Genomic DNA, 24,181 nt, shown 5'->3' on the forward strand with positions numbered 1-24,181 from the left:
AATGCCAGCAGGGTTACCCATGGTGGACAGGTTTCAGCAGAGCTTCTGGACTAAGACTCAGAAGAAGGAAGAGACAGACCATCCACTTTTCAGACAATTGACCAGTGAATACCATATAAAAGCAGTGAATTACTGTCTGGTATATTACTGGAAACATTACGAATAGCCCTGAAACATTGTCCGATACAGTACCAAAAGATGAGCCCATCAGGTCAGAAGGTACTCAAAATACGACTTGGGAAGAGCTGACTCCTCAGAGCAGACATGACCTTAATGATATGGATGGAGTATAGCTTTTGGGACCTTCATTGGCTGATGTGACACGACTCCAAATGAGTAGAAACAAATGCAAACATCCATTAATAATTGGAACATGTAATGTATGAAGCATGAATCTAGGTAAATTGGAAGTTGTCAAAAATGAAATGAAACTCATAAAGATTGATATACTAGGCATTAGTGAGCTGAAATGGACTGGTTGTGGCCATTTTGAATCAGACAACTGTATGATCTACTATGCTGGGAATAATAAATTGAAATGACATGGCATTCATCGTCAAAAAGACTGTTTCAAAATCTGTCCTGAAGTACAATGCTGTCAGTGATAAGATAATATCCATACGCCTTCAAGGAAAATGAGTTAATACTATTATTATTCAAATCTATGCACCAACCACCAAGCCAAGGTTGAGGAAATTGAAGATTTCTAGCAACTTCTGCAGTCTGAAATTGATTATCACTGATGAGGGGAATGTGAAAGTTGGAAACAAAGAAGAGTTTCTAGTAGTTGGAAAATATGGCCTAATGATAGGCTGGGCATCACATGATAAAATTTTGCAAGACCGATGACTTATTCATTGCAAATACCTTTTTTCAACAATGCAAACAATGGCTAAACATGTGGACTTAACAAGATGGAATACACAGGAATAATATTGACTACTTCTGTGGAAAGAGGCAATGGAGAAGTCCAATATTGTGATAGTTCAGTTTGTGTGTCAACTTGGCTGGGCCTGTTTGAATGGCTGGGCAGCTGGATGTGGTATATTCCCCATGATAAAGCTGGTAATCATCTCCATGGTGGAATCTACTGTGAGCAGCTGAGTAGGTCACTAGGAACGTGGTCATCTTCCTATATATAAAGAGAAGCCTTGGGGAATGGTCTCTAGCTTATGGCACGCTTGGACCCTGAATGAAGCTATGTAGTTGTTCAGCAGCCTGCCATGCTCTGCTGACCTTGAGACTTACAGTGGACTTAAATTAATGGCCTGCCATGTGGTTTGGTAACATCGGGACTGTACCTTTTTATTTGTCAACCTTGGGCTTGGCAGACTCAGCAGCCAGAAGCTATCTGAGTGAAGAAACACCTCTAGCCTCAGTGGGCCAGGAGCTGGAGGCAGAGCTGAAGCCTAAGCCTGAGGGGCTTTCACCCAGCCCCTAGAGCCTTGCATTTTGAACTTGGATGTAAAGCCTCCAAACTGTAAGACAATAAACTCCTGTTTGTTAAGACCATCCCATTTGTGGTATATTCTTGTCAGAGGGGCACTAGGTAATCAGAACAAATATGCCAGAAGAATGAACAAATCTGTCATATAGAGTACAGCCTGAATTCTCCTTAGAAGTCAAAATGGTGAGACCTCATTTCACATATTTTGGGCATGTTGTCAGGAAGGACCAGTCCCTGTAAAGGAACATCATGCTTGTTAAGTAGGGCTTCAGCAAAAAAAAAGAGGAAGAACTTCAGTGAGATGGACTGACAACAACAGGCTCAAATAAAGCAACAACTGTGCTGATGGTGTAGGATTGGACAGTATTTCATTCTCTTGTATATAGGATGACTAGGAATAGTAACCATCTTGACCACACCCAATAACAACAACACTGCCCTAGTGCCTGGGTCCAGGTAAGGCAGAATCACAGAATGATGTTTAAACAAGACCTATTTATATTTGATTTTGTTAATGTTCTTGCTCTTAGACATGCATGCATACACATACGCATACACACAGAGCAGTGACTACACTTATTTCAACCATTATCTCCCTTCCTCTACTACAGTTATTTGAACACCAATTTTCTCCTCCACAAAGGTTCAAAAGAGAATGGCAATGAAAATGACTGATTTTAAAAATATAGTAATATTAAGGTCCTCTAGTGGTGTAATCCCACCAGCCACTCCTGGGAAGGAAGATTGTGCAATCTACGTTCATAGTGATATCGCCTCAGAAACCCAAGGAGGGGTCGCTATGAATTGGATCCAACTCGACAGCAGTATGTTGCTGCTGCTGCTGGTGGTGTAGTGGTTAATGCATTTGGCTGCTAACCAGACAGTAGGTAGTTTGAACCCCCAAGCCACTCTGTGTAAGAGGAATGGGGCAGTCTACTTCCATAAGGATTTAAAACCTTGGAAACTCAATGAGGGTCTGTGAATTGGAATCAACTTGATGGCAGTGAGTTTGTTTTTATTTTATTTTAAATATTACATGAAAAAACTATTTGTAAAAATAAATTAGTAGTTCCTGACACCAAAGCTCAGAGGACAGACTGATATTAGCAAGTTTTAAAATCATGAGATAATTATGCAAAGGAAAAATCAATCCACTCTAACAAATGTGATGGAGAAACCAGAGTGTGCATACAAAGAAAAGATTCAAAAATGATATTTTCAATTCCCCTTACCTCCCTCCAAAAAGATTTATGAAAGCAAAAGAGTTTCCACACAAAAATATATAGAAAAATACTACTTCATATTGTCTAAACTCAGTCCATGCAGCCACATTAGTGGCTTTAGCAAGCGCTTAAAAGCAGCTTTAATGCTTTCACCCTGGAAAGAGGCTAATATAGATAGGAGACAAAGGCTATCACTTTATCATTGGCAATGTAATTCCATATACTTATAATTTATTAACCCACTGCCACTGAGTTGATTTCAACTCATAGTGACCCCCCATTGAGTTTCCAAGGCTGTAAATCTTTATGGAAGTAGATCACCGCGTCTTCCTCCCTTGCCTCATCTTCCTCCCTTGGAGTAGCTGGTGAGTTTGAACCACCGACCTTCTGGTAAGCAGCCAAATGCATTAACCACTATGCCACCAGAGCTCTGTGGTGTTTAGTAATCCTATTCTACATGAGCCAAAAGATCTCAATCCTTTAATTTATATGCAGGAATAAGTTTTCCAGACATTAAATTCTCCTGCTTCCTTGTGGTTTCCTATAAATCCTCCGCACATCTCAAATTACAAAGCTAGACACAGCAATTTAAGTATTTGGCCTTTATATGTCTAATTTAGTATGAAATTCCCATTATTACTTTAATTTTAGCAATCCAAAGGGCCAGGAAAATGACAATACACAAAGGACAATTTTCAATGAAATAATTATGAAGTGATTGAAAGTTACCTTGAATATCCTCCAGCTCAAAGATCTGTTCCCTTCTGCTCCAACATATATTAACTCCCTTCCTATTTCACTCCTGTCTAAACCTGGGCTCACCAAATGACCTTAAGAGTATGAATGATCTTTTACAAACTATTTCTCCTTTCTGGAGGTAGCCTGCACTTCAGTCTCTACACTACTGAAATTTTGTCATTACTACTTATTCATTTAGGTAAATGTTTTAAGCTTTTTTCCCCCCTTAAGAAAAGGTGGTATTAAAATAGAGCTCAGCATTCTAATATAAAAAGTTTGCATATGAACAGAGTTCAAAAACTTTTGTTGAAATAAAATCTCACTCTTCTGGGGAAATTTCTGGCATCAATGAACAGGTGATAAGTAAAACTCATGAATGGAAAATCACCTGAAACTTGAAATTGCAAAGCCCCATACATAGATGACAGAACATACTGCTCAATTTTACCTTTGGATACGCACCCAGGTGGCTGTCCTCTGCTCTGTCCTTTGGGCGTCAGTGTACCAACAAAGTCAGCATTGTCCATGAGCTACCTTGAATGGTTTATTTTGGACAAATTCAGTTCTCCTGACTTCCTCATGTCCTTGTTTCCTTTGGCTTTCCTCTGGTTGGCAATCAAGGTGTTTGTGTTCTAGTAAGTGAATGTGTCTATTGGTTTCTATCATCAGACTTATTTTCCTTGTACTAAACTTTAATCCTTAGTACGTGCTTAGGTAAACTTGTCCTTTGTTTTCAAAATGACCTGTTGTTCTGTACTCTTCTTACTAGAACTCCTATGGAAGTTGACTATTCCTCCATATATTTTCATTGGGCTTGGAGGATCATTTTGTAAGCTACTGAATTGGCATGAAATTCTTCTAGCATTTAACATTACAAAAGCCAACCATACTGAAACATGTGGTCATTATGCTTTGATAATCAATTCATAGTACCTAACAAAAACAAAAACTTAATCATGTCTAGACTTAAACTGATTCTCACTGCAAAGTATATTGTTATGTTCTCCCATTATTCAGGTACTCTTATATATTACCATTATTTCATAAATAGTAAAAACAAACAAATGACACTTATCCATTACATATTAGATTTCATAGTTAGATTTCAACTAAGAACAGCCCCTTCAATCAAAACAATTTAAATAAATTCTGAAAGATATTTATACCTTCATACTTTTATTACAGAAAAACTACCAGACTATCATGCAGATTGATGATTACCAACGAGCACTGTAAACACAAATCCACCTAAAATAATTTGTCCATTAGCCTGAGCATCTGTGGTCTTTCTGATTTCTTCAGCATAACACCTTGGATAAGATTAAGCTTAGAAAGCCCTGGGATACAATAGTTATGTGCTTAGATGCTAATTGAAATGTTGGTGGTTCAAATCTACCAAGTGGCTCCACAGGAGAAAGACCTGGAAATCTGTTCTCACCAAGTTTGTTCCTCTTCTTCTTAGGTGCCATTAAATCAGTCCGACTCACAGAAATCCTGTGTACAACAGAGTGTAACACTGCCCTGTCCTGTGCCATCTTCATAGTCTTTGCTATATTTGAGCTCATTGTTGCAACCACTGTGTCAATTCATCTCATGGAGGGTCTTCTTTTTCTCCAACCTGCTACTTTACCAAGCATGATATCCTCCTCCAAGGACTGGTTCCTCCTTATAACATGTCCAAAGTATGTGAGACAAAGTCTCACCATCCTCACTACTAAGAAGTATTCTGTCTGTACTTCTTCCAAGATTCCATAAAGGTTACAACCTAGAAAACCTACTCTGACACATGTGGTCACTATGAGTTGATAATCAATTCACAGTACCTAACAACAACAAAGCTCTGGTAGCCTAGTGCCTAAGGCACTTGACTGCTCACCAGAAGGCTGGCGGTTCAAACCCACCAGCCACTCCTCGGAAGGAAGGTTGGGCAATCCTACTTCCGTAGTGATACTGCCTCGGAAACCCAAGGAGGGGTCGCTATGAGTTGGGGCCGACTCGACGGCAAACAACAACAACAACAAAAAGATGAGCTTGAATTATGTGTAGTTAGTTATTTGGAATAATTTCTATGAAATGGGTTTAACATGTCTGGATAATTTAGTCCTGGTGGTACAATGGTTAAAGCTCTCAGCTGCAAACTGAAAGGCTGACAGTTCAAACTCACTAGTTGCTTCATGGGTGAAAGATGAAGTTCTCTGCTTCCATGAAGATTTACAACTTTCGAAACCCTATAGGGCAGCTCTACTTTGTTATATGGGGTTGCTATGAATTGAAATAGACTCAACAACAGTGGGTTATTGGATAATTTAGAAAGTTGCATGACAAATTAGAGTTTGTATTTTCTATTAGAAAAAAGAATTACAGTGAAGGAGTAAAACAAAATACCAAGTATTTGTCTATACGATGGAGAGAGTGCCCTCATGTGCTGATACACAAGCAGATCCTGTAAGCATTTGTAAATGATTCTAATCTGCTTTACACCTGACAGGTAATTATATCTTGTCATGGGGCCAATCCTGTGCCTACTGCAGTCATCACTTATTGATGTAGCCTTAAAAAAACTCATGTAAGTACAACATTCTAAGTAACTACATACAATCAATTACACTTAAGATAAAATTGTAATTCCCTTAATTAGTCATTAAAAACATTAGGTTACATGTCTAAGGCAATCAGACTTAACAGAGACTAATAAGACTCAGAAGCCTTGGTGACACAGTGATTAAGGGCTCAACTGCTAACTGAAAGGTTGACAGTGTAAACCCACCAACTGCTCCACGGGAGAAAGATGTAGCAGTCTGCTTCTTAAAGATTACAGCTTTGGAATCCCTGTGAGCAATTTTATTCTGTCCTATAGGGTCTCTATTAGTAATAACTGACTTAATAGCAGTAGACTTCTTAGCCAGACTCATCTCTGATTTCATATTTTATTCATTTTTCTTACATTTTAAATGCATCATCCATTTTTATTAGAAAGACTTGATTGTGCAAGGAAAAAAAAAAGCAGATAGGAAGAAAAATTTAGTGTTGCAATTATACACATCACCACCGTTTTTTGTTCTCTCTACTGTCTGTGTTTCTCTCTTCTCTCTCTTCCTATCTCTCTCTTACACACAAAATACACACATACTCACATGCATACTTTAATTCATACAAGTCAGCTGCCAATAAGATAAAGTTTAGTGTATTTTTTTGGATAGAAAAACCTCTATGATATGGCCTCTGATTGCCTGCCATACCTCACCCTGCATCAATTTCCCATAGATACCTCCCATAGGTCTTCAATCAGTAATTATTCTCCCAAAGTATTAAGCTATTTTATTCCTCATGTCTGCACACATGGTTGTACTCTCAGTTAGGATATTTCATTCCATGCTATATTCATCTAGTGAATTCCAATTCTTCCTTCAGAGAGAAGCTAAGAAGTTTTCTGCTTTATAAAGTTGCATTAGGTGATTTCATACTTTATCCACATGTTCCTTGGTCTTACCTTTGTTATATTCTTATCAAATTGTATCATACTTATTTTTTAATATGTAATTATCAGGTACTATACTATTTGTAGGAGCTCTGGTAGCATACTGGCTAAAAGCACTTGACTGCTACCCAGAAGGCTGGCGGTTCAAACCCACCAGCCACTCCTCGGAAGGAAGGTTGGGCAATCCTACTTCCCGTAGTGATACTGCCTCAGAAACCCAAGGAGGGGTCGCTATGAGTCGGGGCCGACTCGACGGCACATAACAACAACAACAACACTATTTGTACTCTGAATACAGTATCTTTGGATAATTGCTATTATTGTTCACTCTGTCAAGGTGCTCCCTGATCTATGGTGACCCCAGGCATAACTGAACAAAACACTGCTTGGTCCTACACCATCCCAATGATTGGTTGTGTTTTGAATCTATATGATTCAAAGGGCTTTCATTGGCTCATTTTCATAAGTTGATCACCAGTTCTTTCTTCCTAGTCCTTCTTAGCCTGGAAGTTCCACTGATACATGTCCAGTTTCATAGCAACACACAAGCCACCACTGGCTGATGGGTGGTGATAGTACTTAATATATAATGGTTATTTAGAGGAAAGAAGTCACCGGCATTTTAATAGGTGATACCAAGATTTAGCAAAAGTATAAATTGTGATTATTAAACTATCAGCAATGTACCAGAAAGATACAGAAAAAAATAAAAAATGCAACATAGCAAAGAAATAGATATATAGGCAATAGCCTTTCATTCTTTACTGATAAAGCTAGAGTTTCTAAATAACTTTTTTTTCCCATGCAGCCTGATGATGTTAAATTGGAGTGATCAGATATAGATAGATAGATAGATAGATAGATAGATAGATAGATATGTAAACCATTTGGGAGATTTTTTCCCCAAAACTACTCTTATTCTCTTGTAGACTTCTCACTGGGGAATACTGGGGAATAGATTATTAGGGTATGGCATTTTCCTTAAAATATTCTACTGAGAATTACTATATGGTGGCTGTTGTTGTTGTTGTTAGATGCCATTGAGTTGGCTGTGACTCATAGTGACCCTATGCACAACAGAACAACATATGGCTCAGTCATATGGCATCATCACAATCTTTGCTATTCTTGAGCCAGCCTTGCAACCACAATGTCAGTCCATCTAGTCAAGGATCTTCCCCCCTTTGCATTGACCCTCTATTTACCAAACATATTCTTCTCCAGGGACTGGTATTTTCTGACAATAAGATCAAAATAGGTGGGACAAAGTCTGGCCATTCTTGCTTCCAAGAAACATTTTGGCTGCACTTTTCTAGGACAGATTTGTTTGCTCTTCTCCTCGCAGTCTGTGACATTTTCAGTATCCTTCACAACACAATTCAAAAGCATTAGCCCTTCACCAGCCTTCCTTGTTCATTGCCCAGCTTTCACATGCATATGAGACTGCTGAAAAATGCCATGGCTTAGGTTGGGAGTACCCTAGTCTTTAAAGTAACATTTTTGTTCCTTACTACATTAAAAGGAGCTCTGGTGGTATAGTGCCTAAGGCATTTGACTGCTAACCAGAAGGCTGGTGGTTCAAACCCACCAGCCACTCCTCAGAAGGAAGATTGGGCAGTCTATTTCCTTATTGATACTGCCTCAGAAACCCAAAGAGTGGTCACTTTAAAAAGGTCTTTTTGCAGCAGATTTGTCCAGCACAATACAATGATTTATTGACTGCTGGGTTCCATGGGTATTGACTTTAGATTGAAATAAAATTAAATCCCTGACAACTTAATTTTTTTTTTTCTATTTATCATGATGCTGCTATTGGTCCAGTTATGAGAAGTTTCACTTTCTTTATGCTCAGGTGTAATCTATACTGAAGACTGTAGTCTTTGGTGTTCATGAGTAAGTGCTTCAAGACATCTTCACTTTGAGCAAGCAAAGCGGTGTCATCAGCATATCACAGGTTGTTAATGAGTTGGCCTCCAATCCTGATGCTGAATTCTTCTTCATATAGTCTACGTTCTAGGATTATTTGCTCAGCACACCGATTGAATAAGCATGGTGAAATGATACAACCTGGACACATACCTTTTCTGGTTTTTAACCATGCAGTATACCCTTGTTCTGTTTGAATGACAGCCTCTTGGTCTAAGTACAGGTTCCTTATGAGCACATTTAAGTGTTCTGGAATTTCCATTCTTCACAATGTTATCCATAATTTATTATAATCCAAACAGTTAAAGGCTTTGCATAGTCAATAAACACAGGTAAACATCTTTATGCTATTCTTTGTTTCAGCCAAGATCCATCTGATGTCAGCAATGATACACCTGGGTCCATGTCCTCTTCTGAATCCAATTTCTGTATTTCTGTAAGTTTCTTGTAAATATACTGCTATAGTCATTTTTAAATCATCTTCAGCAAGATTTTACTTGTATATGACAATGTTCGATAATTTCCACATTCTATTGGATGACCTTTCTTTGGAATGGGCACAAATATGGATCTCTTCCAGTCAGTTGGCCAGGTAGTTGTCTTCCAAATTTCTTGGCATAAATGAGTCAGTGCCTCCTGAGTTGTGTCCATTGTTGAAACATCTAATTGGGTTTTCCATCAATTCCTACAGCCTTATTTTTCACTAATTCCTTCAATAAAGCTTGGGCCTCTTGCTTCAATACCGTTGGTCCTTGATCATATTCTACTTGAAATGGTTGAATTCCTACCAATACTTTTTGGTACAGTGACTCTGTATTCTTTCCATCTTCTTTTGATGCTTCCTGCACTGTTCAATATTTTGTCCATAGAATTTTTCAATATTGCAACTTGACGCTTGAAATTTCCCTTTAGATCTTTCTGCTTGAGAAATGACTAGTGTGTTCTTCCTCTTTAGTTTTCTAACTCCAGGTCTTTGCATATTTCATTATAATACTTTACCTTGTCTCCTCAAGCCACTTTTTGAAATCTTCTGTTCAGCTCCTTTATTTCATTTCTTCCATTCGCTTTAGCTGTTCTATGCTCAAGAGCAAGTTTCAGAGTCTCTTCTGACATCCATTTTAGTCTTTACTTCATTTCCTGTCTTTCTAATGACCTTTTGCTTTCTTCACATAAGATGTCCTTGATGTCATCCCCTAACTCATCTGGTCTTTAGTCATTGTTGCTCATTGCATTAAAGCTATTCTTCAGATGGTCTCTACATTCATGTGAGATATAATCAAGGTCATATTTTGGCTCATATGGACTTGTTTTAATTTTCTTCAGCTTCAACCTTAACAAACTGGCATATGAGCATTTGATGATGTGTTCCACACTCAGCTCCTGGTCTTCTTTTGACTGAAGATATTAAGTTTCTTCATTGCCTCATTCCAGATATATAGTCTTTTTGATTCCTGTGTGTTTTGTCTGCAAGGCACACATATGTAGACACCATTTATGTTGTTGAAAAATGGTATTTGTAATGAATAAATTGTTGGTCTTGGAAAATTCTATCATGCAACCCCTGACATCATTTCTATAACCAAGACCATGTGTTCAAACTGCTGATGCTTCTTTGTTTCCAACTTCCTCATTCCAATCACAAGTAACTATTAATTAATCTTGGTTGCATGTTTGATCTATTTCAGACTGCAGAAGCTAGTGAAAATCTTCAATTTCTTCATCTTTGGCTTTAGTTGTTGGTGTGTAAATTTTAATAATTGTAGTATTTACTTGTCTTCCTTGTAGGGATATGGATATTTTCCTATCACTGAAAGCATTGTACAACTTCAGAATAGATCTTGAAATGTTCTTGTAGACAAGGAATGTGATGCCATGACTCTCCAATTTGTCTTTCCCATCATAGTAGGTAATATGATAGTCTGATTTAAAATGGCCTGTGCCACTGTATTTCACCTTACTAACACCTAGGATATTGGTATTTATGTGTTCAATTTCATTTTTGACAACTTCCATTTTTCCTAGATTCATGCTTTGCACATTCCACATTTTAATTACTAATGAATATTTGCAGCTATTTCCTCCCATTTTGAGTCAAGTCCCATCAACAAAAGAAGATCCTGAAAGCTTTAAGCACCCACACAACAATACTTTAAGAAGGCAGCTATTCCCCAGTCATAATTTGAGTGTCTTCCAACCTGAGGGGCTGATCTTTTGGCATTATATCAGACAGTGTTTCACTGTCATTCATAAAATGTTCCAGTAATATATCAGACAGTGTTTTAGTTCTGTTCATAATGTTTTTAGTGGCCAAGTTTTCAGAGGTGGATGACTATGATCTTCTTCCTTGTCTATCTTAGTTTAGAAACTCCACAGAAACCTGTCCCCATGGGTGACCCTGTGGGCATATGAAATTTTGATGGCATAGCTTCCAGCATCACAGCCACAAGTATGCCACCACAGTATAACAAACTGATAGAATATGAGGGTGGCTCACTATAAGATGAGCAATGTATTTTCTCATTTAGTAACATTTACTTCTGATAGAGTATCTAAAGATAAGTATATAATTTCCCCATATTTTTTTTGGAGAAAGAGTAGCTAATTAACTTTTCCAAAATTAAAAAGCAAAGACAAACACACCACCATCAAGGTGATTCTGACTCATAGTGACCTTATTGGACAGATGGTCTCCAAGGCTGTAAATCTTTAAGGAAGCTGACTGCCTCATCTTTCTCCATGGGACAGCTAATAGATTTGAACTGCCAACCTTTTGGTTAGCAGCCAAATGTTTTAACCACTAAACCATATGGCTATTGAATGCCTTAGATGGGGTTCAAACCCAAAACTTTTTGATAGTAAAGCAACACTGTTAACTTACCATCTACATCGTAAAAGTTGATAGATCTAGTAAGCAATTTATGGATAAAGTTAGCACAGTTGTGCATTAATGGCAATTACCAATAATTAATGGAAATTATCCAATTCTGAGTTTTATCAGGGGTCTTTTCTTCACAATGTTTTTATCCAAACAGCATTGATAAATTAAAACTTCAGGCTTTATCACTTCTGTGGGTGATAGTTTGATAGGGACATATTTTGAAGCACTTCTGAAATCATACTTCATGAGCAGCAACAGTTATTGGCAAAATCCCAGGCCTACACTTGGTCCAGTGTTGCATAGTGGTTATATTTTCATGATCACTCCACTTACCCCAACAGGCTAAAAACAATTGGTAGAATATTTCCTTGTGTCCTGTCGCATTTTGACATTTAAAAGTATAGACCAATACATCTGGTTTCTAGGAACTTTTTCTACCAAGAATGTCCTAATACAATGAAACTGCCAGAGATTTCTAAAACACATTCTAACTGCACACAATTAGCCCTAGACAAAATCTTCACAATCATTCCATTACTTATCATATATATATATATACTTATCTTTAGATACTCTATCAGAAGTAAATGCTACTAAATGAGAAAATACATGAACTGTTTGTAGGTTTCCAAACAAAATATTTGTCCAAAGACCTATCTAATATTTGAATCTAAAAGTCAGTTCTCTGAGGTACTTATGAAATATAGAACTAGGAATTTTATTTCTCCCACCCAACATAAGTGTGACTCTGTACTTCTTAACAGGTTACCATCAAGTCAGTTCATGGATACTCCATATGTTACGGGGTCCAACTGCTCCATAGGGTTTTCTTGGCTATAATCTTTATAGGAGTATATTGCTAGGCCTTCCTTCCATGGCACTTCTGAATGTGTTTGAACTGACAACCTTTCAATTAATGTTGTTGTTATTGCTGTTATGTGCCCTCTAGTGGGACCCGACTCATAGCGACCCCTCCTTGAGTTTCCAAGGAGGTATCACATAGTCAAGTATAAATTATTTCCTTCACCTAGAGACACATTTTTTTAAAAATTTTTTATTGTGATTTGGGTGAAAGTTTACAGAGCAAATTCATTTTCCATATAGCAGTTCATACACATTTTAAGAATGACATTGACTGCAATTTCCCACCATGTAACAGCTCTCTTCCCACTTCCTCCCAATATTTACCTCTTCCCTGTGTCCTTCCCTCTCATGCACTCCCACCCTCTGTGCTGTTTCCCTATGTAAACACTGCCCTTCTGTTCTCCCGTGATTGATCCCTCCAAGTAGTGTTTCTACCTTATGTAAATGTTCAGTTTATATGCTTGTCTATTATATGACTAGAAGCCACAGGAGTGAGTTCGATTCCAGACCTAAAGGGTAGCTGGGGCCATAGTCTGAGGGGTCTCACCAGGCTCTATCAGACCAGCAAACCTGGACTTTCTTCTTTTTTATGATTTTGAGTTTTGTTCCACATTGTTCTCCCACTCTATCCAGGATCTCCTGCACCAATCTCACTCTGAGTGGTTGTCAGTGGTAGCCAGGCACCATCTAGTTCTTCTGGTCTCATGGTCCTATAGGCTGAGGATTGCATGGTCCACTAGTCCCTTGGACTAATTGTTTCCATGCATCTTTGGTTTTCTTTATTCTTCATTGTTCTGAATCAGGAGAGAACCATTCCTGATCTAGATGGCTGCTTGCAAGCTTTTAAGATCCTAGTCATTACTCACCAAAATAGGATGTGCAACAATGTTTTTGTGTAGTATGTTATGTCAATTGAGCTTGAGGTAGGGACACATTTTTATGGAGAATTATTAAAAGTATCTTCCAAATTTTACCCAGGATGGAAATTATATACTCAGGTGGCCAATTTTCAGAGACATTCTTGGCTTAAAATTTGTTTGAAGACACCAAACAAATGCAAATTGTTTGTTTCGACAATAAAAAATTCAATCAGCCAGCTTTACTGGAGAAGATAATTAATATTAAATTTTACCTTCCAGAGAATTCAAGATGAGTAATTATAGAAGAGAGAATATCCCAATTAGTTAGGCTGCTGCTAGCTGAGGAATACTTGAGACCAAATAGATCATATCACCTCAAAAGCATTTCTTATTTACTGCAAATTGTTTCATTCACCTTTAATGATTGTTAGAGTCATTTCAACCCATCCTAACACTTATTCAAAGTCCAGGCTTATACAGATAAGACAAATAACCTAATGTAAAAATATTAGATAATAACACATGCTCATTAATCAATTTTAGGTTCAGACATTTTATGAATCATTACACAATATTTATTCATGTACAACTTTAGTCTCCTTTAGACAGATTAGTTCCCGATTTGGGAAATTTTTCTTGGTAATACTTTTCATCTGTTTATACATTCTAGGTTAGAATCTGTTTTCTATCACTTTTGCTTGATATTTATATCTTCAAGAAACTTAAAAGAAAATTTTGCCTTGGAAATGACAACAGAAGAAAATAATATTTTTCAGTATATAGTAAAGAAGGTGTCACAACAGAAACATTTTAACAATGAATTATCTCTAAAGGATAAATTTTTCAACTCTTCTATATGAATGTTACTATAGGATAGAAGATAAGAAAAATATATCTTCAGAAATATATGTGCTCATACCCATCATACCCAGGTAAAAGAACATTCTATTCACTAAATGGGATAGAAAAATGTATGTTGTTGTTGTTATGTGCCGTCGAGTCGGCCCCAACTCATAGCGACCCCTCCTTGGGTTTCGGAGGCAGTATCACTACAGAAGTAGGATTGCCCAACCTTCCTTCCGAGGAGTGGCTGGTGGGTTTGAACCGCCAGCCTTCTGGTTAGCAGTCAAGTACTTTAGCCACTATGCTACCAGAGCTCCTAGAAAAATGTATACACATATGAAAATGCAAACATTAAAGTTATGAAATAGATCTTTGAAAATTATGTGTCGCAATATAGTTTGGTTATTAGTAATAGTATTTTGGAGTTCTACAGACTTTGATTTAGATCTTGACCCTGGGAAGATCTTTAATCTTGGGAAGAAATTTTAATCTAGGTGAACCATATGTTACTCATCTGTAAAATGAGAATATCAATGTCTAAAACCCAAGATTGCAGTAATGATTAATATAATTGAGCTAACATAAAAATAAAGCACTTAGTATAATACCTGGAACAACCTACATGTTAAATAAGCAATATATTATTTTTATGGCAATTAATATCACCATAAAAATAATATATTGCTTATTTAACATGAAGATTGTGTCAGCTATTATACCAAGGGCTTTATTTATATGTTACCTCAGTTATATTAATCCTTTCTGCAATCTTCGGTTTTAGATATTGATATTCTCATTTTACAAGTGAGTAACATATTTTTTTTTTTTTTGGAATATCACCATTGTCGTTCAGTAATAGATACTGTCTGTGATGCTTTACAGAAGTATATAAGTAAATATCTGCATTTGTAGTACATACAATTATATATAGAGAAAGTGAAAATGTGAGGGCAAAACTATGCTTTGGAACATAATGATAATGCATTTAAATATTGGATGTGTCCAATATTTAATTTAAGAAATTTAATTTAAGAAAGTAGAGATTAAAATTAAGAATTTAATTTAAGAAAGCAGAATTCATTGCAAATAATTACCATTTATGAGATATCACAGGAAATATTCCTTTTAACAGAAAGATAAATTGACTGACAAGTTATAAATGCATCCTGTCTCCTGGATCTAAAATATACTTTGTGAAGCCATAATGTCAGTGTTTTCAGTGTGCCTGCATTTCTGAAAGTAGCTCTGACAAGGAAAGTTGTCAGTATCCTGTTTTATTGATTCTTGACTTTTGTTGCTGTAAGTGATTGCTTGTTCAGGTGGAAGAGAGTCCTGGAAAAGGAACAGAGAAAAATGAACTTCCTTCATTGAAATATGACTAGCACAAAAGGACAGTCATCAGGAGATAGTCATGGTTGATAAACTTAACTGAGGACATTTCAGTTCTGGATTTGGGACAATTCCAAACATATTTCCTCAAGACAGAATAACTTTCTTAAGGATTGGGGAGAAACAAAAATATATTGTCTGGCTTAGGACATCTCTCTTGGAAAGCTTCCAAATGGTCTATTAGAGATCAACTTCAGAAAATCCAGAAATTCAGAGATACTGATTCTAACAGAATATTGTCAGAGATTGTGTTATTCACAAGATCAGGGTACCTCTAAAAAATGTGAAAGAAATGTAAATCAAGAGAATCATGAGATTTATTTAATGTATCTCAAAAGTACATGGAAAAAATATCCAATATCTTGGTCTTATACCATCCCATAGAGCATGGTGTTGAAAGAAATATGTACTTTGGAAACAGACTCCTGTTCAAATTTGAACTCCCCACTAAAATACCATGCCACCTTGGGCAAATTACTTACCATCATATTGTGGATAATGATAATTTGAAGATTTGTATGAGAATTAATTGAAAAAAAAAAGTACTCAGAAAGCATAGCCAAGAATCATAAATATATCACAAAACAAACTTTCATTTCCCTCAGCATAAATCTTGACCATTAGTATTATTATATCATGCAGCATTCATTATGTAAGACATTTATGACAAGGGTAACAAAGTTATATTGTTTGGCTGATTCAAATACTGTTTTCTGAAGGCACTAGTGTGTTGGAATCAGCCATTACTGCTTCTTGAGAGTCAATAGTTAAATATTTAGAAATTTTCCATTTAGGAACTGGTGGGTTCAAATAGCTGATCTTTTGGTTAGCATCTGAATGCTTTAATCACTGTGCCGCTAGAGCTCCTTTGGCACAGGGTAAGCCCTGAATATTTGCTGAATGAATGCATGAATGAAGCATGAAACACAGAAGCATCTATCCTGATAAAGACCACCATGGCAAATTGGATGGCTTTTGGAGTCCCTGTGTGGTGCAAACAATTAACAAACACACTAGACTGAAGGTTTAAGTCTACCCAATGGCAGTCTCAAAAGAAAGATCTGACAATCTATATGTTGAAATGAAGTATTTTGGGGGATTGGAAGGGGAAGAAATTGAGTTAGGGCCAAAAACTGATGATAGGCTCAAAAAGAAGAAATAAACATACAGCACCATAAAAATGGCAGGTCTAAAATTCACAAAGGGCAAAGGGTACAAGGAAATACTAAGGAAGTTCAGTACAGGCAGAAAACATTTTAGGTCAGGGGCCAAAATGAATCATTTCAGAGAAGGTGGATGTTAATTTGTGCCCAGCCCAGATATATTGTACATGACAGGATGACCTCCAGTTGAATGCTATACTTGCCAGTCTTTAGAGATTTACAAGCAGTTAATAGTTCTAGCCCAGCTTACTTGTGTGCAGGCCTCTCTAGATTACTCTGACACAAGTGCTTTTGGGAAAAAAAGAAGGTATATATTTTATTTTACTTGTTACCTCTCCTTCTGAACCTACTACTCCTGGAAATTATATTTTATAGTCATAATACACACACATACCCACAAATTCTAGATATAATAAAGTTAGACTCATATAAATAAACCCTAGTAAGGCAGTGGTTAAGCACTCCACTGTTAACTGCAAGGTTGGCAGTTCAAACCTACCAGCCACTCTGTGGGAGAAAGATGTGGCAGTATGCTTCTGTCAATATTAGAGCTTTGGAAAACCATAGGGCAGTTCTACTCTACTCTGTCTTATAGGATCTCTATGAGTTAGTATCAACTCCAGAGCAACAGGTTAGGCTCATATAATCAAGCTAGAGTCTACTAGCAAGAACATATGACCATAATGAACATGTGATGAATAATGTTCAATGGTGAATATCCAGTAACGTAAATATTAAACAGAAGAGGACACTTTAGTAAAGTCTCAGAGTAGTTAAAGGTAAATATCCTAGAGATGGAGAACAATATGGAACAAAATTCAAAATCATGAGGAAAAAAAAAAAAAAAGATCAAGTTTGCTGGCTTAATAGAGCCTAGTGAAACCCTTGAAACTATGGACCCTAGCTGCCCTTCAGGTCTGGAATTGGACCCACTCCTGTGACTTCCAGCCAAACAAAAGACAGTTATATGAGCTGAACATTTACATTAGGTAGACAACACTCCTTGGAGAGATCAATCATGGGAGAATAGAAAGGCTGTGTATGCACAGGGAGACAGCTCAGGGGGCAGAAGTGCATGGGAAGGAAGGACACAGGGGAGTGCTAACTATGGAGAGGAAGTGGGAGAGGAGCTGATGCACTGTGGGAAATTGCAGTCAATGTCATGAGACACAGTGTATGGAAATTGAATTTGCACTGTAAACTTTCACCCAAATCACAATTAAAAATTGGAAAAAAAAAAAAAAAAAAGTAAATATCCTAAGTAAATAGAAGCAATATCATTGAGAGTCTGCTTAATCCCTGTATTTACTATGTTGTTGTTGTATTTACTATACAAATTACTAATGATACAATTTTTAGTCACTAAACCTGTTACCCTCATTTGAGTTAAGATTCATTTCTCTGTGGCTTCGTACTATTCTGCCTTCTCTTTCTTTCTCCCTGTACCTTCCTTTCTCTCTTTGTGTACAGACACATCACACATATACACAGAATAATTCAGTGCTCAAATACACTTTGGAATGCTAGGTTAATTAAAAGTTAACAGGTTGCTTCACTGCAGGGTTTCTCAAACCATTAATTACACTAACAAGTTGTGGTTTTCCAAGAAAGTGCTATCCTGTGTAGCACTTCCCAAACACATAATGGAACATTTTTCTGTAGTAATATTCTTCCTTTTATGTGTACAGAAATCTTGGCTAATAGTTAAAATCTCCATTGTATTTAAGAGGAAGGAGTTAAAACTATTTTTAAGAAATGTCTATAAGTCCTTTGTTGTAATTTCCTCCAATGCTAAATTTGCCCTAAGGATTTCCCCAAAACTGTAGACAAAACTTCAAATAAACATTTAAATATATCTTCAAAAGTAAATTTTTGCATATTAGTTTCAGTAGCAATGGAGTACTAAAAATTTTAAAGCTAACTTTTCTTTATCATTGAGGTTTTACTCTCTACTTATGAATTGATAGGTAATCATTGGGAAATTGTGTTGAGTTAAAATAAATAAAATTAAAGATTTTCCTCTCCTCCCCTAAAAAAATCATAATGGAAGATTTAACTTTCAAATGCTTAACATGGCCTATGAATTGCACCTGTTATTATACAGGAAAGAATATTTTATATTTTTCAATTTTCCTCTAGATAAATTTCCCTTCGTTAATCTTACAGAAAACAGAATCCATTATACTTTTACCTTAATAATGTGAATTTATCCTTGTGCCTAAGAATCTCCTAGAACCATAGAGTCAGCACTAAATCAAGAGATGTTATAAGATTGCTCCTCTCATTATACAGAAGATAGTGATTTCCACAGAGCAAAATCATCTGGTAATCTAAGATTATACACTAATCAGCCATTAGTGCTTGGTACTTCGGAAAGACTACTGGACAAAGAATCAGAAGACCTGAAATCTAGCCACAATTCTAGTATTTTTTTTTTTACAGTGGAAACAACTGTAATTTCCATTAAGGCAGAAACTTTGTTTCACTAGCACTAAATTCTTAGTGCTTAGCAAGGACATGAACTGTAAAAGGTCCAGAAAAACTATTTGCTAAATTAATTAACTAGTTCATTAACCCTCTGTACATCACTTTTCTCATTGAAAAGTAGAATGTTTTATGTACCCTACCTACATTAATAGGTCACTAGAAGTTCCTGGAAAAATTACAGTTCATATGAAAGAAAATTATTATTATAAGCAGTCTGTAAGCAGACCTAGGACTCAGATTTAATTGTCTTGACCCTCAGAAAGTTGATCAGCTGATCTACTTCGGAATGGTACTTGGTAAAACTCTTGATCTGTTTTTCAGATTGAAGTTAAAAAAAGCAGAAATAACCTTTCAAAAAGGGCAACTTAGAAGTCATTGTTGTGTAACTTTTATCATTTGCATTATTGGAACAGAGCAAATACGTGGGTATTTTCAATGGTACATGATCTAACAGTCATTCATACTTGGCATTTAAATGTTTTCTTACCTTTATGTGAATAAAGGGAACCTGATGTTTTGATAATTGAACTAAAACAAAAGAAGTCACAGTGACAATATTTGGTTCAGGATTTCCTCATTTTGTGTTCCTACACATTAATCCATATAAACTGACATTGCTCTGGATTTATACCACTTTCATCTTCCCTGAATGAAGACATTTACTTAATAAAACTCACTGGAATAGTCACTGGGTGGATAACATGTAAGTAGAAAATTGAGTAAGATCAACACAGTGGAATGGGAGAGACAAGTATGTACAGTAAACACATTATGATGTGATAAGAATTAAACTGCAACCTTTGCTACTTCCTCTCCTACCCAGAGATAAGTTTTCCCCCAAAGGGAGTTGGAGGTTATCAGCGGTGAAAGTCATTTCTTCTGGCATAGACAATTATTTTCCACTTCAAATGTACACCTAGAGAGTTTCAACTGTTTTTCTCTAGAATATGTAAGTAATAAAAATAAAGAAAACAATGACATAAATCTTCCAAAATCCCTCATATTTGAGGACTGCAGCTAGGTACAACTATTCATCACCAGGGTAATTTATAAATTGATTCTCTTTTAGTTCTGTAATAAAGTTTCTGACTTTGTCAATGTTTGGCCCTAACACCTTTCTGGGTCAGGAGTAGGGGTGTTGTTGTTGTTAGGTACCATCGAGTTGGCTCCAACTCATAGTGGCCCTATTTACAACAGAACAAAACACTGCCTGGTACTGTGCCAGCCTCACAATACTTGCTATACCTGAGCCCATCATCACAGCCACTGTGTGAATCCATCATATTGAGGGCCTTCCCCTTTTTTGCTGACCCTCCATTTTACCAAGCATGATATCCTTCTCCAGGGAATGGTCTTTTTGGAAAACATGACCAAAATAAGTCAAATGAAGTCTGGCCATTCTCGCCTCCAAGGAGCATTCCAGCTGCATTTCTTCCAAGACGGATTTGTTAGTTCTTTTGGCAGTCCATAGTACTTTCAGTATTCTTCACCAACACCACAACACAAAAGCATCAACTCTTCTTCAGTCTTCCTTATTAACAGTCCAGCTATCACATGCATATGAGGCAAATGAAAATAGCATGGCTTGGGTTAGGTGCACCTCAGCCTTCAAAGAGACATGTTTGCTCTTCAGAAGTTGAAACAGGTCTTTTGCAGCAGATTTTCCCAATGCAATACATCATCTGATATCTTGACTGCTGCTCCCACTGGTGTTGATTGTGGAACTTTGACAATTTCAATCTTTTCTCCATTTATCATGAAGCTGCTTATTGGCCCAGTTGTGAGCATTTTCAATTCTTTATGTTGAGGTGTAATCCATACTGCAGGCTGTAGTCTTTAATCTTCAACAGTAAGGGCTTCCAGTCATCCTCACTTTCAGCAAGCAAAGTTCTCTCATCTGCATATCACAGGTTGTTAATGAGTCTTCCTCCAATCCTGATGCCATCCTCTTTCTCATATAGTCCAGCTTCTTGAATTATTTGCTCAGCATGCAGATTTAATAAGTATGGTGAAAGGATACAACCCTGACATACTTCTTTCCTTATTTTAAACCATGCAAGTTTAAACCAAACTTCTGTTTGAAGAATAGCCTCCTGGTCTATGAACAGGTTAATCTTGAGCACAATTAAGTGTTCTGGAATTCCCATTCTTCTCAAGTTTATCCATTATTTGTTATGATCCACACAATTGAATGTCTTGGCATAGTCGATAAAACACAAGAAAACATCTTTCTGGTATTCTTTGCTTTCAGCCAAGATTCATCTGACATCAGCAACAATATGTTATTCTACATCTTTTTCTGAATCCAGCTTGCATTTCTGGAAGTTCTCTGTTAATATATCACTGCAATCATATTTGAATTGTCTCCAATAAGATTTTACTTGTATGTGATATTAAAGATCTTGTTCTATAATTTCCACATTCTGTAGGATCACTTTTCTTTACAATGGGTATAAATATGAGTCTTCTAGTCAGTTGGACAGGTAGCTGTCTTCCACATTTCTTGGCATAGACAAGTGAGTGCCTCCAGCATGGTATCTATTTGTTGAAACATCTCAATGGGTATTCCATCAATTCCTGGAGCCTTGTTCTTTGCCAATTCCTTCAGTGCAGCTTCGACTTCTTCCTTCAATACCATTGGTTCTTGATTATACGCCACCTCCTGAAATGGATGAACATTGACCAATTCTTTTTGGTACAGTGACTCCGCTTTTTTTTTTTTTTTTAAATCTTCTAGTCTATGTATGTATTTATTTATTATTATTATTTATTTTAAGAATTTGTTTTACGTGCAACGTATGTGTACATTTAGTTTCATTCCCCATTTACCATGTCCAACCCTAACCCAGTCTCCTCCCCTCCCTGCCCAGTAACCCTCCCCCTGTGCTCTTCATAGTGATGCCCTCCTGTTTGTCCTGCATTACCTTCATGTGAAGGTTGCCCCTCTGGTGCCTCCAAGGGATGTATTTCCATAGAACATGTGGGAGTGTCAGCCTGGGTTGAGTGGTCTGCTTGTACATCCCTTCCATCTTCTTTTGATGCTTCCTGAATCATACAATATTTTTCCCATAGAATCTTTCAATATTACCACTCGAGGCTTGGATATTTTTCCTCAGTTCTTTCAGCTTGAGAAATGCTGAGCATATTCTTCCCTTTTAGTTATCTAACTCCAGGTTTTTGCACATTTCATTACATTAGTTGACTTTCTCTTTATCTTCTTTGTTTTTTGAAATCTTCTATTTAGCTCTTTTATCTTATCGATTCTTCCATTTGCTTTAGCTACTCTTCATTCAAAGGCAAGTTTCAATGTCTCTTTTGGCATCCATTTTGGTCTTTGCTTCTTTCCTGTCTTTTTAGTGACTTTTTGTTTTCTTCATGGATGATGTTCTTGATGTTATCTCACAATTCCTCTGGTTTTTGGTCACTGGTGTTCAATGCATCAAATCCATTCTTTAAGTGGTCTCTAAATTTAGGAGGGATATAATCAAGGTCATATTTTCAATCTCATGGAGAGGGTTCGCAGCCTAAAACCCTAAAAGATGCATTACAAAATCTCAGGTGACAAACAAATTATGGTGAGGAAAATTTAACAATAGTAAGATGAAAACTACACAAAACCAAATGTTAAGACTAGACCAAGGTAATTCATTTTAGAGATATGTATGTATGTATATATGTACATATATATTTGTGTATATGTGTGTGTGTGTATGTGTGCATGTTCATGCAATATAGGTATCTATATGGTTTAGTGAATCAACAGATTTTCCATGCAACAACTGGCTATGTTAAACATCTAGCTTTACATAAAACTGACATCAGCATCAAGGATTGTTTCATTGCTTGGCAAAACTAAAAAGAAAGCTCTCATAACTATTGAGAAAACTCCTTACTAACAGATAAAATCCCAGTTTCTCTTCTTTAGTAGGAAAAAGATTTATTTATGATAAACATTTTTTTTGTTGTTTTCTGTTTTTTGACTGGATGAAAAACAAATAATATAATCATCTTAATACTAATGACCACCAATTGTCTGTCAGTTTGTCATACTGTGGTGGCTTGGATGTTGCTGTGAGGCTGGAAGCATCAAAAGAAGATGGAAAGGATGTACATGCAGACCACCAGTATTGCTATGCCACCAGTATTTCAAATACCAGCAGGGTCACCCATGGTGGACAAGTTTCAGCCGAGTTTCAGACTAAGACAGACATGGAAGAAGGAAGGGGCCATCCACTTCTCAAAGAATTAGTGAAAATCTTATGAATAATAGTGAAATATTGTGATATATTACTGGAAAACTTTATGAATAGTCCTGAGACATTGTCCAATATAGTTTCAGAAGGTGAACCCCTCAGGCCAGAAGACACTCAAAATATGGCTGGGAAAGAACTGCCTCCTCAGAGTAGAGCCAACCTTAATTATGTGGATGGATTCAAGCTTTTGGGACCTCCAATTTGCTGATGTAGCATGACTCAAAATGAGAAGAAACAGCTGAAAACATCCATGGAATGTACGAAGTATGAATCTAGGAAAATTGGAAGTTGTCAAAAATGAAATGGAGCACACAAAGTTTTGCATTTAGTGACATATAGTGTAGTTGAATAGGTTAATAAATAAGATGGACTCATTACTTGTGTTGCTCTCCATTGATGGGAATGGGTCATTCAGGCCACGGGAGGTCCAAGATGGGGGTCAACCAACTGAAGAATTGCTATGGTAAAAGGACAAGCAACCAATTTGGTTTTTAGCAAACAGCTGCCCTGAGAAAAAGAATTAAGTTCCATTTTAGAGATTAAAAAAAATGTATTTTTCATTTTCAATTCTGTAATATAAGTAAATACTATAGCAATAATTAGTTCTCTGATTGAACATCCTCAACTAATTA

Source organism: Orycteropus afer, unplaced genomic scaffold (assembly GCF_000298275.1).
Source record: "Orycteropus afer afer isolate SDZICR_OR568_19922 unplaced genomic scaffold, OryAfe1.0 scaffold00098, whole genome shotgun sequence".
In the NCBI taxonomy this organism is placed as follows: domain Eukaryota; kingdom Metazoa; phylum Chordata; class Mammalia; order Tubulidentata; family Orycteropodidae; genus Orycteropus; species Orycteropus afer.